We start from the raw sequence: 12,731 nt of genomic DNA on the forward strand, positions 1-12,731 counted from the left end.
ATTTTACAGTCATAACCTAAAATACCCCAACATAAATTTTAGTTAAAAAAAAAAAACTTGCAAATCATCATTTCACTGTTCCATCTGTCGGCATTATATTTGAAAGATTTTTTTTTATTGATTTTTAGAGAGAGAGGGGGAGGGAGAGGGAGAGAAACATTGATGTGAGAGTGAAACATCGATCAGCTGTCTCCTGCACGCCCAATACCAGGCATTGAGCCCGAAACCCTGGCACGTACCCTGACTGAGAATCTAACCGGCAACCTTTCAGTGCATGGGATGATGCCCAACTAACTGAGCCACACTAGCCAGGGTTCACCATTAAGTTTTAGCCACAGAAATCCTGAGATGTCTCAGGCCACAACTTTGAGTGAAAAGCTACCTGTATATGAATTTTTAAATCCCCAGTGCTCTTTACAGCTTTCTAAACATCAAGAAGGAGGATCTGAGGGTGAGTGCCCCGTATTTGTCATTTTGACAGTTAAAGTCTGAACAGCCAATTGTATATCTGACACTAACCCCAGACCACAAAGTTGGGCATAAAACCAGTCAACCAACAGTGTCCTGAGCCACAACATGGGTAGAACCACTAAGATCTATGCATAGTTCTGTGGGGAAACACTAAGTAAAAAACAAAGCAACTGACAGCTACAAGTACCTGGTATCATCTGGCCACAAAAGGGGGCTGGCATAACCAGAAGATGGTTGGATACACACACACACACACACACACACACACACACACACACACACACACAACACACACCAGCATTTTCAAAGTATAATCCATTAAGGGGATCCATTAAGTCAAAACTGTGTTTATAATCATACTAAGACATTATTTGCCTGTTTCGCTGTTGACATTTACACTGATGGTGGAAAAGCAATGGTGGACAAAGAGATGAGCAACATGCAAAAGAAATTGGTTGAATTTTTAAAAGCTGAGGGACACCCTGGCAATTCCCCAAATAATGTGCATAATTCACATCGGCTTTTAAGATGCAGAATTTAGGCAAGTAATAACATTTTAATAACAGATTTTTCAGTATCCTACCAATCCCTTTCCAACAGGCTTGACTTTCCAAGCATCTTGGAGCCATTACAAAGGGTTCAGCTAAGAACACATGGTTGCTGTGTTCATATCAAACATGCTCTTGGCCCTTCATGCAGCTTTTAATTATTCATTCTGTAAGTGTTTTCTCTTCTTCCTCCCTTTTGCTGCCTGACCTTTGGGCATCATTTAGAACAGGGGTCCTCAAACTACGGCCCACGGGCCACATGCAAATACAAATATTGTATTTGTTCCCATTTTTGTTTTTTTACTTCAAAATAAGATATGTGCACTGTGCATAGGAATTTGTTCATAGTTTTTTTTTAAACTATAGTCCGGCCCTCCAACGGTTTGAGGGACAGTGAACTGGCCCCCTGTTTAAAAAGTTTGAGGACCCCTGATTTAGAACATAACTGAATACTTGTGGAAAGAGTAGTGACAGAAAGCCTTAAACTAGCAGAAATTTAGAGAAAAGACTAAGTCTAAGAAGCTGAGTACCCAAAGCCCATCATTTCAGTCTCAAATCAGAGTGGAGCACAGTAAAGGAGTAACCTCTTCCTCCCATCACCCCAGCGCTCAGAAGAGAAAACCATCCAGCCACAGGTGCCCTAACTTGAACCCTCCAACTTCCGGCTTGCTGCCAGAGGATCTTCCCCATGCCCGATCTTCACACTTCTAACACAAGCCTGAAAGGCTCCCCACTACTTTCCATATCTGCACCAATTAGGCTAGCATTTGAGGTCCTCTATTTTATGGCTCAACTTATCCTTCCATGTTTATCTCCCAATGTGCCCGTATATCCATCAAACTGAATACTCAACATAAGCCAACACATGTCACTCCCTCCAACTGACTGACCTATCCTCACTCTAGTCTCTGCCCGTTAAAATCCTTATCCCTCCCTTCAAGGTCCTCTTCAAGTTATCTATCAGGTTTCATGAAACCTTTGTCCATTTATCACATTGTGCCTGTATTAGAATTAAATGGTATACATATATTATTTTCCTATTCGCTTATAATTGCTATAAAAGCCATGCCTTTCATATTTTATTTATTTCTGTTTGTATATCTCTAAGAACACAGTGCTCATAATTGCTAAATAAATTAATCATTTCAAGATATCAGTAATAATGTAACCAACTCCTAATTTATGGAAAACCATTCTGTTAGAAAATATGATTTAAAAACAGTAGTTTTGAATGTTTCTTGGCTCCAGACAGAACCTAAAACATCTGGGAAGTCCTGTGAGTCACTGCAGGGGAAGTGGGAAGTCAGCTAGAGGAGGCAGGCCTGGGGAGGGGGGCTGAGTTCAATCTGCAAAGTGAGACAGTTTGTGATGAGTGACGTGACAGTGATACTAATGAGGCACTCAGGTGTTTGTGGAGAGAGACAATGTACCTCAACAGTGAGGCCCAAACATCTATTAGGGATTCCATCTGTCCATTCAGCAGCATATGTGCAAATGGAAAACGTGTTTCAAGGGATCCCCAAACAAATTATTTATTCCCGGTACAGAATCACACTAGCACCTCACCCCATTCTATGATGCTTTGAAGCACAATATTCACATCAAACACCAGGATTGACGGTGAGGATTTTTAAATGCAGGAGTTGCAAGACAAGGTCCAAATAGGTACGCTTGAGTATAATGAGAACTGTGGTGAGACAGGAGGAGCGTGCAGAGGATTCTGTGAAGTAATGAGAGCAAAGAGAAGAACCAGAGAGAGTGGTGTCATGGACCCAACATAGTAGAAAGTTTCAGGAAAGCAGGAGTGGTAACAACTTCAAATGACACTGCAGAGCACCAATCTGGCACTTAGAGGTCACTAATGATGAGAAGAGATAGTTTCATGAGATTGGCAGGTGTGGGAGTAAGACTGAAGAGAGATGAAGAATGTTGAAGTTTGTCAAAACAGGAAAAGGGAATGAGGACATCATCCTATGGGGATGCACAATCAAGAAAACACGGTTTTTATTTACACACACATGCACACACACACACACACACACACACACTGATATTTGTCAATGTACCCCCCAAATAGAATTATCTATTTCTTACAGGTGATGAAGTAATAAATCCAAATGGAGACTATTCTTTCAAGACATTCCGAAAATAAGGGAATGATAAAGGGAAAAGGTAACCTAGAAGAGCAAGAGCATTGAGGGAGGTGGGAAATTTTTATTTGTTTTGAAAAGTCAAGTTTATTGTAGTCAGGTGATTCATGAAGTTTTGGCCTCTTCCATCTCACAGTGGGTCCAATAATCCATGGACCCACCTTATGGCTATTTTACAATTCTGAATGTATTATTAGTAAACATACTCGACCCCTGGTAGAATTACCACAATGGCTCTCTGATGGAGTATAGGCTATTATGATAGGAATGACCAAGTGAAAGATTCTGAACATCCCCTCTCTACAAGGATAGTAAGCCAGAAGAAATACCACATCCATGAAAAAACTGGAGAGATTCACACTTCTATCAAAAACTTGACATTTTCAAGGGTTGCAATTCCTATCACATTAATATTGTATTTACCTCTCTGGACTGTGCAGAAGCAGATAGATCGTGGAGAATGGCTATGGACTATCATAAACCAATTGAGGCAGTAGTTCCAATGTGACTAATTTACCAAATGAATTACCTTTTCTGGAGCAAATCTAGCTCCTGACACCTGATATGAAGCTGCTCATCTGGAAAATGCTTTATCAATACGCAAGAAAGGCAAGAAGCCATTTACTTCAAGTCAAAGCTAAGAGTACACTTTCACATTCCTGCCTATAGGGCTATAACAACACTTGTCTTTACCATAATTAGAGAGATTTGCTTGTCTTCACTTCCTATAGAATATCAAACTAGTCCACACATTGATTACACCATGCTGACTGGACCTGATGAACAGCGAGTAACAAATCCCTTAGATGTCCTAGTAAAAAGCATCCAAGCTTGATGATGAAAAAAGAAAATAACATGAAAATTCAAGGGCTACAATCCCAGTAAAGTTTCTGGGGATCCAGTCTGAAACATGTTGGAATGTCCACTCCAGAGTGAAATGCAAGTTGCTGGACTCTGAACCGCTTATTACTGAAAGAGGCACAGCACTTCATGGGCCTCTTTGATTTTTGTTTGTTTGTTTTTGTTGATCCTCACCCGAAGACATTTTCCCATTGATTTTCAGAGAGAATAGAAGGGAGGGGGAGAGAGAGAGAAACATCAGTGTGAAAGAGATGCACTGATTGGTTGTCTCCCACCCCAGCCTCGAGGTACATGCCCTTGACGGGAATCAAACCTGGGCCCCTTCAGTCCATAGGCTGATGCTCTATCCACTGAGCCAAACCGGCTAGGGTGGGCCTCTTTGCATTTTAAAGATAATACAGACCACATTTCAACATTCTGACGTTTTTTTACTAGGTAACCTATAATACCACCAGTGTTGAGAAAGGTCCTGAGCAAGATATGGTTATGGAGTATGTCTGATCTGCAGCACAAACTCCTATGCTACTTGCATCTTAGGACACAGTGGATCCAATTTGTAGAATCCACTAGAATCTAGAGAATCACAGCACAAACGTCTAGGGTTCTGAAACAAAGTCGTTTCCTCTTTTGCAGATAACTGTGCTTTTAAGAAATGACTCCTGACTTGTAACTAGGCTTTGGCAGAGCCAGATTAAAGGATATCCAGTGACTGTGTGAACTGATCTGCCCATAATGATGTGAATGTTATCTGACCCACCAAGCCATAAGGTTGGGCCTATGTAGAAGCAATCAATCATCAAAAGGTAAAGGTATACAAGAACGGGCTAAAGCAGGTCAACAAGGCACAGAAATTACACAAGCAGAGAGGCTCAAACACCTCGAACACCTGCTCCTACTTACCAGACCTATAGCTGCATGGAGAGTTCCTTGTGACCAGCTGAGTGAGAAGGAACTTGGGCCTGGCTTAGAGATGGTGTTCATGATATCAGGCACACAGCAAACAGCCTTACATCTCCAAAAAAGGGCATTCCTGAAATACTTTCTGAAGAGAAACTGTCCCAGCAGACACAGCTGTGACCAGTACATTTTCTTGTCCACTTTATCTACATTGAGAAATGGCTAAAATTAGGGATCTATACTGAGTCATGGGCAAAGACTAATGGTTAACCTGGATGGTCAAGAACTTGGGAAAAAAAACAATATTGGAAGAGAGAGGAAGGAGGTCTAGGGGAGAGGTATATGGGTGGACCTTTCAGAAGGAGCACAATGAGTGTAAAACACACTTTGTCCCATGTGAATGTACACCAAAGGGCCTCTCAGTAATCAAGTGAACAAATTAGATGTCATCCTCTTTCACCAGCCACCCCAGTGCTTCCTCAATAGACCAAGTAGAAGTGGCTATGGTGGCAGTAGAGAGGCTATGCATGGACTCAACAAGGACTTCTCACAAGGCTAACACAGCTCCTCCCAACGACGAGCACCTAACCTGCCGGCAGCAGAAACCAATCTTCAGTGCCCAAAACAGCCATTCCCCTGAAGGATCGGACGGCCACTTGGTGGGCAGATGAATTACACTGGATCCTTTCCATCAAGGAGAAGGTGTGTGTATGTATATATACCCATACACACATACATACATGTACACCCATGAAATTTATTTTTCTTTACTTCTCCTTTTTCTATCCTTTTCAGTAAGGATTGGTCATAGTGCTTAATTTTATCATTTAATTTCTAGTTTACAAATATTCCTATGGAATTGTGAATAAACTAGAAGAGATAAATCACCCAGAGACAGGTATTATAACTGTCACGCAGCAATGAAATTCTTAATCTTAGATACTGAAGTAAGTACATGGATAATTAGGAGAACTAAAATCTTCTTGTAATCATGTAAGAAAAAAATCACCCATTAGAATAGCAAGAATTTGAAAGACTGATAATACTAAGTGTTGGTAAGTATATGGAGCAACCAGAATTCTCATGTATTGCTAGATGGAATGTAAATTGGTATATCCACTTTGGAAAACCATTTGATAGTATCTTCTAGCTAATATAGATATATGAGAAATGAGTGCATATTTCCACCAAAAAAAATGTGGATTCCTGTTGGTCAGCCTCACGGTCATTATCATATCTAGGAGCCATGTCCACCTTGTTTCCCTCCCTCTTCCCCCGTGTGACTGAAACTCTGTGGTTTAATCTGGATCGGCCTTGTGTGGAAGAGACAGAGCTGCAGCAGCAAGAACAGCAGCCATCAAGCTATGTGAAGCCTGGCTCCACAGCATCGCAGAGAAAGACAACAACCTGGTACCTATTGGCAAGCTGGCCTCAGAGCACCATGATGATGAGGAAGAGGAGGATGAAGATGACAATGAGGATAGTGAAGAGGACTCAGAGGATGATGAGGACATGCAGGACATGGACGAGATGAATGACTACAATGAGTCACCTGATGATGGAGAGGTCAATAAGGTGGACAGGGAAGGCAACAACCAGGATCAGGACCAGTGGATGATCTAAGTAGACAAGGCAGGATGGCCTCAGGGAGATTCCAGGCCAACCCAACCTACCCTGTGACTCCTGCAGAACCAGCTGATCACCCCAGTGCCTGAAAGTTCACCCTCAGGCACCTCCTCAACTGCTGCCAGGACCTGGTCTCCTTGGCCCCTCCCAGTCCATCAACCTGCCCTTGAATCCCCAGGACCTGAGTCCACCCCACCTTTCTGGCCAGTATCTCATCCCTTGAGGTGTAGTCTCTTTCTAACTCTCTTTAATAAAAACACAGGACTGATTCCTCCCTCCCGCCAAAAAAAAAAAAAAAAAAAAAAAGTACATGTATGAGTGTTTAGAATAGCTTTATGTATAACAGCTAAATACTATCCATCAATAGCACAATAGATAAATCGTATTATAATCAGACAATGGAATACCACACAGAAACTGAAAAGAAAAAAGAAAAAAACTTCTGCCACAGGCAATAACATGAAAAATACCAAAGTAATGCTCAGTAAAAGAAGCCAGACACAAAAGAATACACATCTTATTATTCCATTTATACAATGTCATAAATAGGCCAAATTAATGTTCAGTGCTGGAAGAAGAGCGGTTTACCTCTGAGTGAGGGAGTGGAGGGAGGAGGGGGATACTGTTTGAAAAGGGACACAGGGAGCCTCTTTGGTACTGAAAATGTTGTGTGTCTTGATCTGGATGGTGTTTACACAATCGTATCTATATGTGAAAATTCATCCAGCTATGTAAGATCTGTGTACTGTCCTATATATTAGACCTCAAAATTGTTTTTAAAAGATGTATGTGCATGCATATATTACTTAAAGAATCCAGAGAGGGACATAAGACACTGGGGGGTAAGGGAGGCCGGGGGAATGTCAAGGAGGGGGGGGGGGGAGGGGCGGGGGAAGGAGACATATGTAATACTCTTTGTAAAACTTTAAGCAATAAAACAAAATTTTAAAAATAGAAATAAAAAAAATAAATGTATAAAGTAGAAGGAGGAAAAAAAAAAAAGAATCCAGAGAGTTTCCTTCCAGTTTTTCTAATGGGTCCAACAAAGACAGAGTGAACACCAGAGATAAGTAATTCATCATATTTTCCATTGAGTGTGTGCTTAGAGAAATTGCCATCTTTCTACACTGCCAGAGGCAGCCAATTATCTACGACAGCTGATTTCAAAAGCTTTCACTTCCTTATGCTCTCTAATCTTAATATGGTTGGAATAACAATTATTGATTGAATTTTGAATTTGAAACAACTTACTTTCTGCTTCAGTTTCAGGGGTAAGCAGGAAAAAATGTCTCTGAATGCCTTAATGAGTTTATTTTAAATGTACATCGTATATCATACACCACTTGAAAGTTATCCTTACTATGATATAGCTACAATATTTTTGTAGCTTTCAAGTCTTTTATTAATCTTATTACTCAATTATTATCTTTACAGATATGAAAAGTAAACTTTCAGAAGAGATTGGCCTTTTAATGAAAAATAATAACCACCCTAGTGAAGATGATATATCATAGCAAGGATAACACCATGTTTCAAATCTCAAAATATCTATTTGAACTCTATAACTACTTATTACATTTTAAAAACTTTTATCCAGACTATAGGTCCAATAGAAATCCAATACATTCGTAAAGGTAAGTATCAGAGAAAATAAGAAAATGATTCTAAAAATGTTTTAATATGTTGACATTTTTTTTCTTCTTTCTCGTTAAGCCAACCGATCAAGGAAAACTTTTAAATTCTTAGGCTTGTTGACAATACCAAGCCAAATGGGTTAGTCTACCATTAGACTAAGGATCCTGTTTCAGAATTATAAAACAAACTGACCATTAATTTTAAAAGTCAACCAAAACTTGACCTCAGTTTACCACTAATATCAATTCCACAAAGGTTAATGTTGACACATCTAAAAATGAAACCTTTAAGAACTGGTAAGTCTTCAGCACTCAACTAATGTTCTCTAAAGTAATCATTAACAACGGTCTTTGCCCCCCCTCTTCAATACATTACCATCCTTAAGATAACTCATCATTTTTGAAACAATAAATACAGTATAAATGATATCGAGTCTGAGGGCTCACTCCAAATCTCAGCTAATGGCTTATTATATTTTCTAATCGCAGATGGCTTTATCTATATCTTTGATTATTCTTATAGTCTTAAAATTTAAACATTAAGTTTCCTGGCCAAACGTAAACTGTTACAACTGTATGCACATTCAGCAATTTCTAGTAAAAGTGCATGTCAGTATTTTCCCCTATTTCACTCAGATAATTTCTTTACCTCTGACACCATTTATGCTGTATTTGCATGTAAATTTTGGGTAGTATATTTGTCCTTTTTTGTAAGTTGTCTATAATTGTTTTTAGAAAATGAAAAGTGTGATCAGTCAGGTCCCAGCAGAAAACAGAATGACTGAGGAGAATGTAATCAAGGAGATGTCTGCCAAGGCGTGGGCAGAGGAACCAACCCAACATAGTGCAGTTCCTTGGCACTGGCAACCATGAGGAGCTATTCCACACCAGGTTTGAAAGGCATTGCTGGAACCCAGAGGGAAACAGTGAACGGGGAAGGGCCACCTGACAGGAGGATGAAGGAACAGACATTCCTACCTCACTCTCTTCCTGCCCTCTGACCTCCTGCTACAGCCTTCCACGGGCCAAAACCAAAGAGACCAGAAGGCAAAGAAGTTGATGTCACCCACAAGGGTCAATGTCCCAGGGCACAGAGCAGAATGGATCAGGATGGAAAATGGGTTTGTACAGGCAAATGACAGATGAGCCGTTCAGGAAGAAAGGCAAGCCAAGCTCACGTACTTCATGTAGCTACTTGCATTTTGCTATTTGTTCTTGTGTCTTATTTTGTACTGTAAGCTCTTTGAAGGCAGGGATTTACAGAAACAATCTTAGATCCCACACAAACCTCCCAGTAGGCACTTAAGGTATATACCTGAACAAGGGACAAAACAGGCCATCTGTCTACAGGTCACAGCATGACTCTGATGCAGGGAAAGCTCACACAGGCACATCTTTGCACCTGACCCTGAAGAGCCCTCAGAAACAGACACCGATGAGGCTAATCTTTTCACATTAAAGAGAGGGCCAAAAGAGGCCAAGGTCCCAAGACTTCTATCAACAGCCAGACTGATCACTCAGCTCTGCCTGACACCCCCATGTCAACACAGGACAGAGTGCGCCTGCGTTCTAACAAGTAAGATCCTAACCCCTGGATCATCCTGCCCAACACTTCCTAAGCTCCAGTGCTGAACCTTGAATCTACTCTTGATAGATTGAGACCAAAATAAAACTTCATTTACATTTCACTCCATTTCTTAAAAAAAAAAAAAAATTCTGTTACTTAAGAGCCTATAAAACCTCTTGTCTCTGAGACTTTAATGAGGCACTAGTGCTTCTATGTTTATATAAACACCGGACTTATCTTCCCTTATCAACTACCACTTGCATAAATCTCCTTAGGAAAGGCCCTCAGCCCCACCCTGCCCTGCCCTCCCCTCCTGCCTCGGTGCTCCTGGCTTCTCTATGGAGCTACCACTCCACATTCCCCGGCTGGCAGGGTTCCATTAGCAGCTCCTTCCAGGACGTGGAGATGCCTCCCTATTTCCTCTGACCTTCTCCCAGACAAGCACTGTACTGGCAACACAGTAAGCACTGAACAAATCGTCAACTAAATGTACTGTGTGCAGATACCTTTGCATTTAGTAAAAACACCAATTTTTTTCAGAAATACAATTAGAATATAAAAGGTTGAAGGACCACAGGAATAACATTTACATTTCATTATGATTGTGCTGTCAATAAAGTCCCAAGTACCTATTTTAACAAACCATGAACTTCCTACTCCATCAAGTAAAAACCACCAAATACTATCCCCCAGAATCAAATCTTTGCAGCAGTGTGGCAATGAACTATGATGTTTACCTTACCAGGAATACAAAGCAAATGACTTAATACTGTTATTTCTAAAATTAGGAGATGATCAACAATTGTACTTAACTTATCAAAAGAGCTCTGTACAGAGACTACTTTGAGGGGAAAAAGAGCTCATAAAGCTTATGGCCTAGGCTGGCACCGTTTGGGGGCTCAGTCCATCTGGTTTTCCATATGACCTAACAAACTGATAATTCCTTTAAAAAAAAGTGTGGTATATAATAATTTGAAAGCAGCAAAGAAACAATATTTTTTTAGCTTTTAAGTCTTTTATTAATCTTAATACTCAATTGTTATCTTTACAGATATGAGAAGTATTTCAGAATAGATTGGCCTTTTAATGAAGAGTCTTCATATGTATCTCATCTCTGCCTCTCCTTGTAAGATTCTGATTCCTCCTCTTGCTTGAGGCCATTCCTAACAAAGTGTAGTTGATACCACTCCCTCCCACCTCCTCTGGTACCTGCCCCATCTGTTGTCCTCTCTCCTCCTCTATCACCTTCTTGCCCCACTGGCTTACTCTTTCTTTCTAGACAATATATACACATCTTAGTCACTCAACTCCTTAAAAAATAATAACCAACACAAATCTCCCTGGTCCCTACAGAAGTCCCTACAACTACCACTCCACTGCTTTCTTTCTCACTTGAAAGAGCCTGTGGTGAGCTAGCTTCCTGCAACTCTACTTCCTGTTCCCTCCCTTTCTTGAGCCGAGGCCCGATACCCCCATTCTACTGCACCTGCTCTCCCAAAGGACACCCATTTCTTGCACATGCCAAACTCACTCAGCCTATGTCTCACTGGCCTGCTCTACCATGTTTGATACCACTGACCTCTCCTTCCCATGGCTACTATGAGGCTAGATTTTCTTTTCTGGTTGTTCTGGTCTCTCTGACCATTCTGCTTACTCAGCATTTCTCTGCCTATGCCTCAACTGCTGCTGTCCCTAATGGTTCTATTTCATTACTACCTCTGTCTTCCTCTCAGCCTTCTCAGTCCTGTCTCCCAATTCTCTTGCATCCCCCTCTCCCTTTGCCCCCATTCTCACTCTCTCCATGTCCTCCTTGGAGCAGACAGTGGTAGCAGACTACCACAGTCCTAGCTCTCATCTTTCACTGAAGGCTCCTGAGTCTTTTCTCCAGCTGCAGATGTCTATTTTGAAGGCTGCTTGCCATCCAGTGTTTCAGACTCAACATGCCCCAATGGTACCCTGGTCACCATTAGTCTCTCGAGCCAGCAATCTCAAGTCCTCCTAATCTCTTCCTCCTTCATTTCCAACATCCAATCATCACCCAATCTTTCAAGTCTTATCTCCTAAATATTTAAAAAATCCATCCCTTCCTTTCCATACAGATTTCCAAGCACTAGTTCAAGATCTTATTGTCTCTCACCCGGACCATTGCCAAGTCTCCTAACAGAGCTTCCTGCTTCTAGTGCAAACCTCTCTAATTTCCCTTCCCTGCACAGCCCTGTAAAATCTACTGAAAACACGAATGTCTATCACCAGCCTAGTCAAAACCTTTAAAGAGACCTTCCATTAATTAAAAATAGAACAAAAAGGTTCTCCCCTTACAGGCCCCATCGACTTCTCCAGCCTTATGTTCCAACTCTTCTCTACTGCTCATCATTCTCTAATAATACAGAATTGATCACTGTCACCTTCATGCATTTCCCCCATGCCATTTCCTGTCTCTGTGTCTTTGTTCATGTTGTTTGATCTTCTTGGAATTCTCCTTGTACCTTTCTTTCCTTGAAAAAGTCACGTTCACTCTTCTGGTCTCAGTGACATCTCCTCCAGAAAGCTTTCTTGGATTCCTTAAGTAAAATCACCTGTTTGTGTGCTGCCTCCAACATACTGCAAACTGCCAGAGGGCAGGCACCACATCCCAGTCAGCACTGTACTCTCAGTGAACACAGACACAAGAAACATTTGCTGAGTCAAAGACCCTTAATGAAAGGAATTTGACTTATTAAAGCAAAAGTTAGTGTTATTAAAACATTTGAGGGGTATTTTGAATACTATCCAGATTTGGATCAAATGACTGGTAAACAAAGAGAACCTAAAGAAAAATTATTGGAGGTAAAAACTTTGATAAGCCCTGAAAATACTATCTTTTCCTTCATTATGACTACAAACAAAACAACAATACCAAAAGTCAAGTCAATGTACGTCATTGGCTCTGAATAGATTTTCAAAGGAAGGCTGTTTCTCTTGTAGAGATGTTCTTCTG

The 12,731-nt window shown here is 40.9% G+C and overlaps 1 protein-coding gene and 1 pseudogene across 2 annotated transcripts in view; one reads left to right on the top strand and one right to left on the bottom strand.

Annotated features, from left to right (window-relative positions):
* EPB41L4A (erythrocyte membrane protein band 4.1 like 4A) overlaps window positions 1-12,731 on the bottom strand; it is a 215,998-nt gene that overhangs the window by 163,691 nt on the left and 39,576 nt on the right. The window lies entirely within an intron of this gene.
* On the top strand, window positions 6,165-6,689 carry LOC139008135 (anaphase-promoting complex subunit 15 pseudogene; annotated as a pseudogene).

The sequence above is a fragment of the Myotis yumanensis genome, unplaced genomic scaffold (assembly GCF_028538775.1).
Source record: "Myotis yumanensis isolate MYYU_CA2020_CCGP unplaced genomic scaffold, mMyoYum1.0.hap1 SCAF_4, whole genome shotgun sequence".
Lineage (NCBI taxonomy): Eukaryota > Metazoa > Chordata > Mammalia > Chiroptera > Vespertilionidae > Myotis > Myotis yumanensis.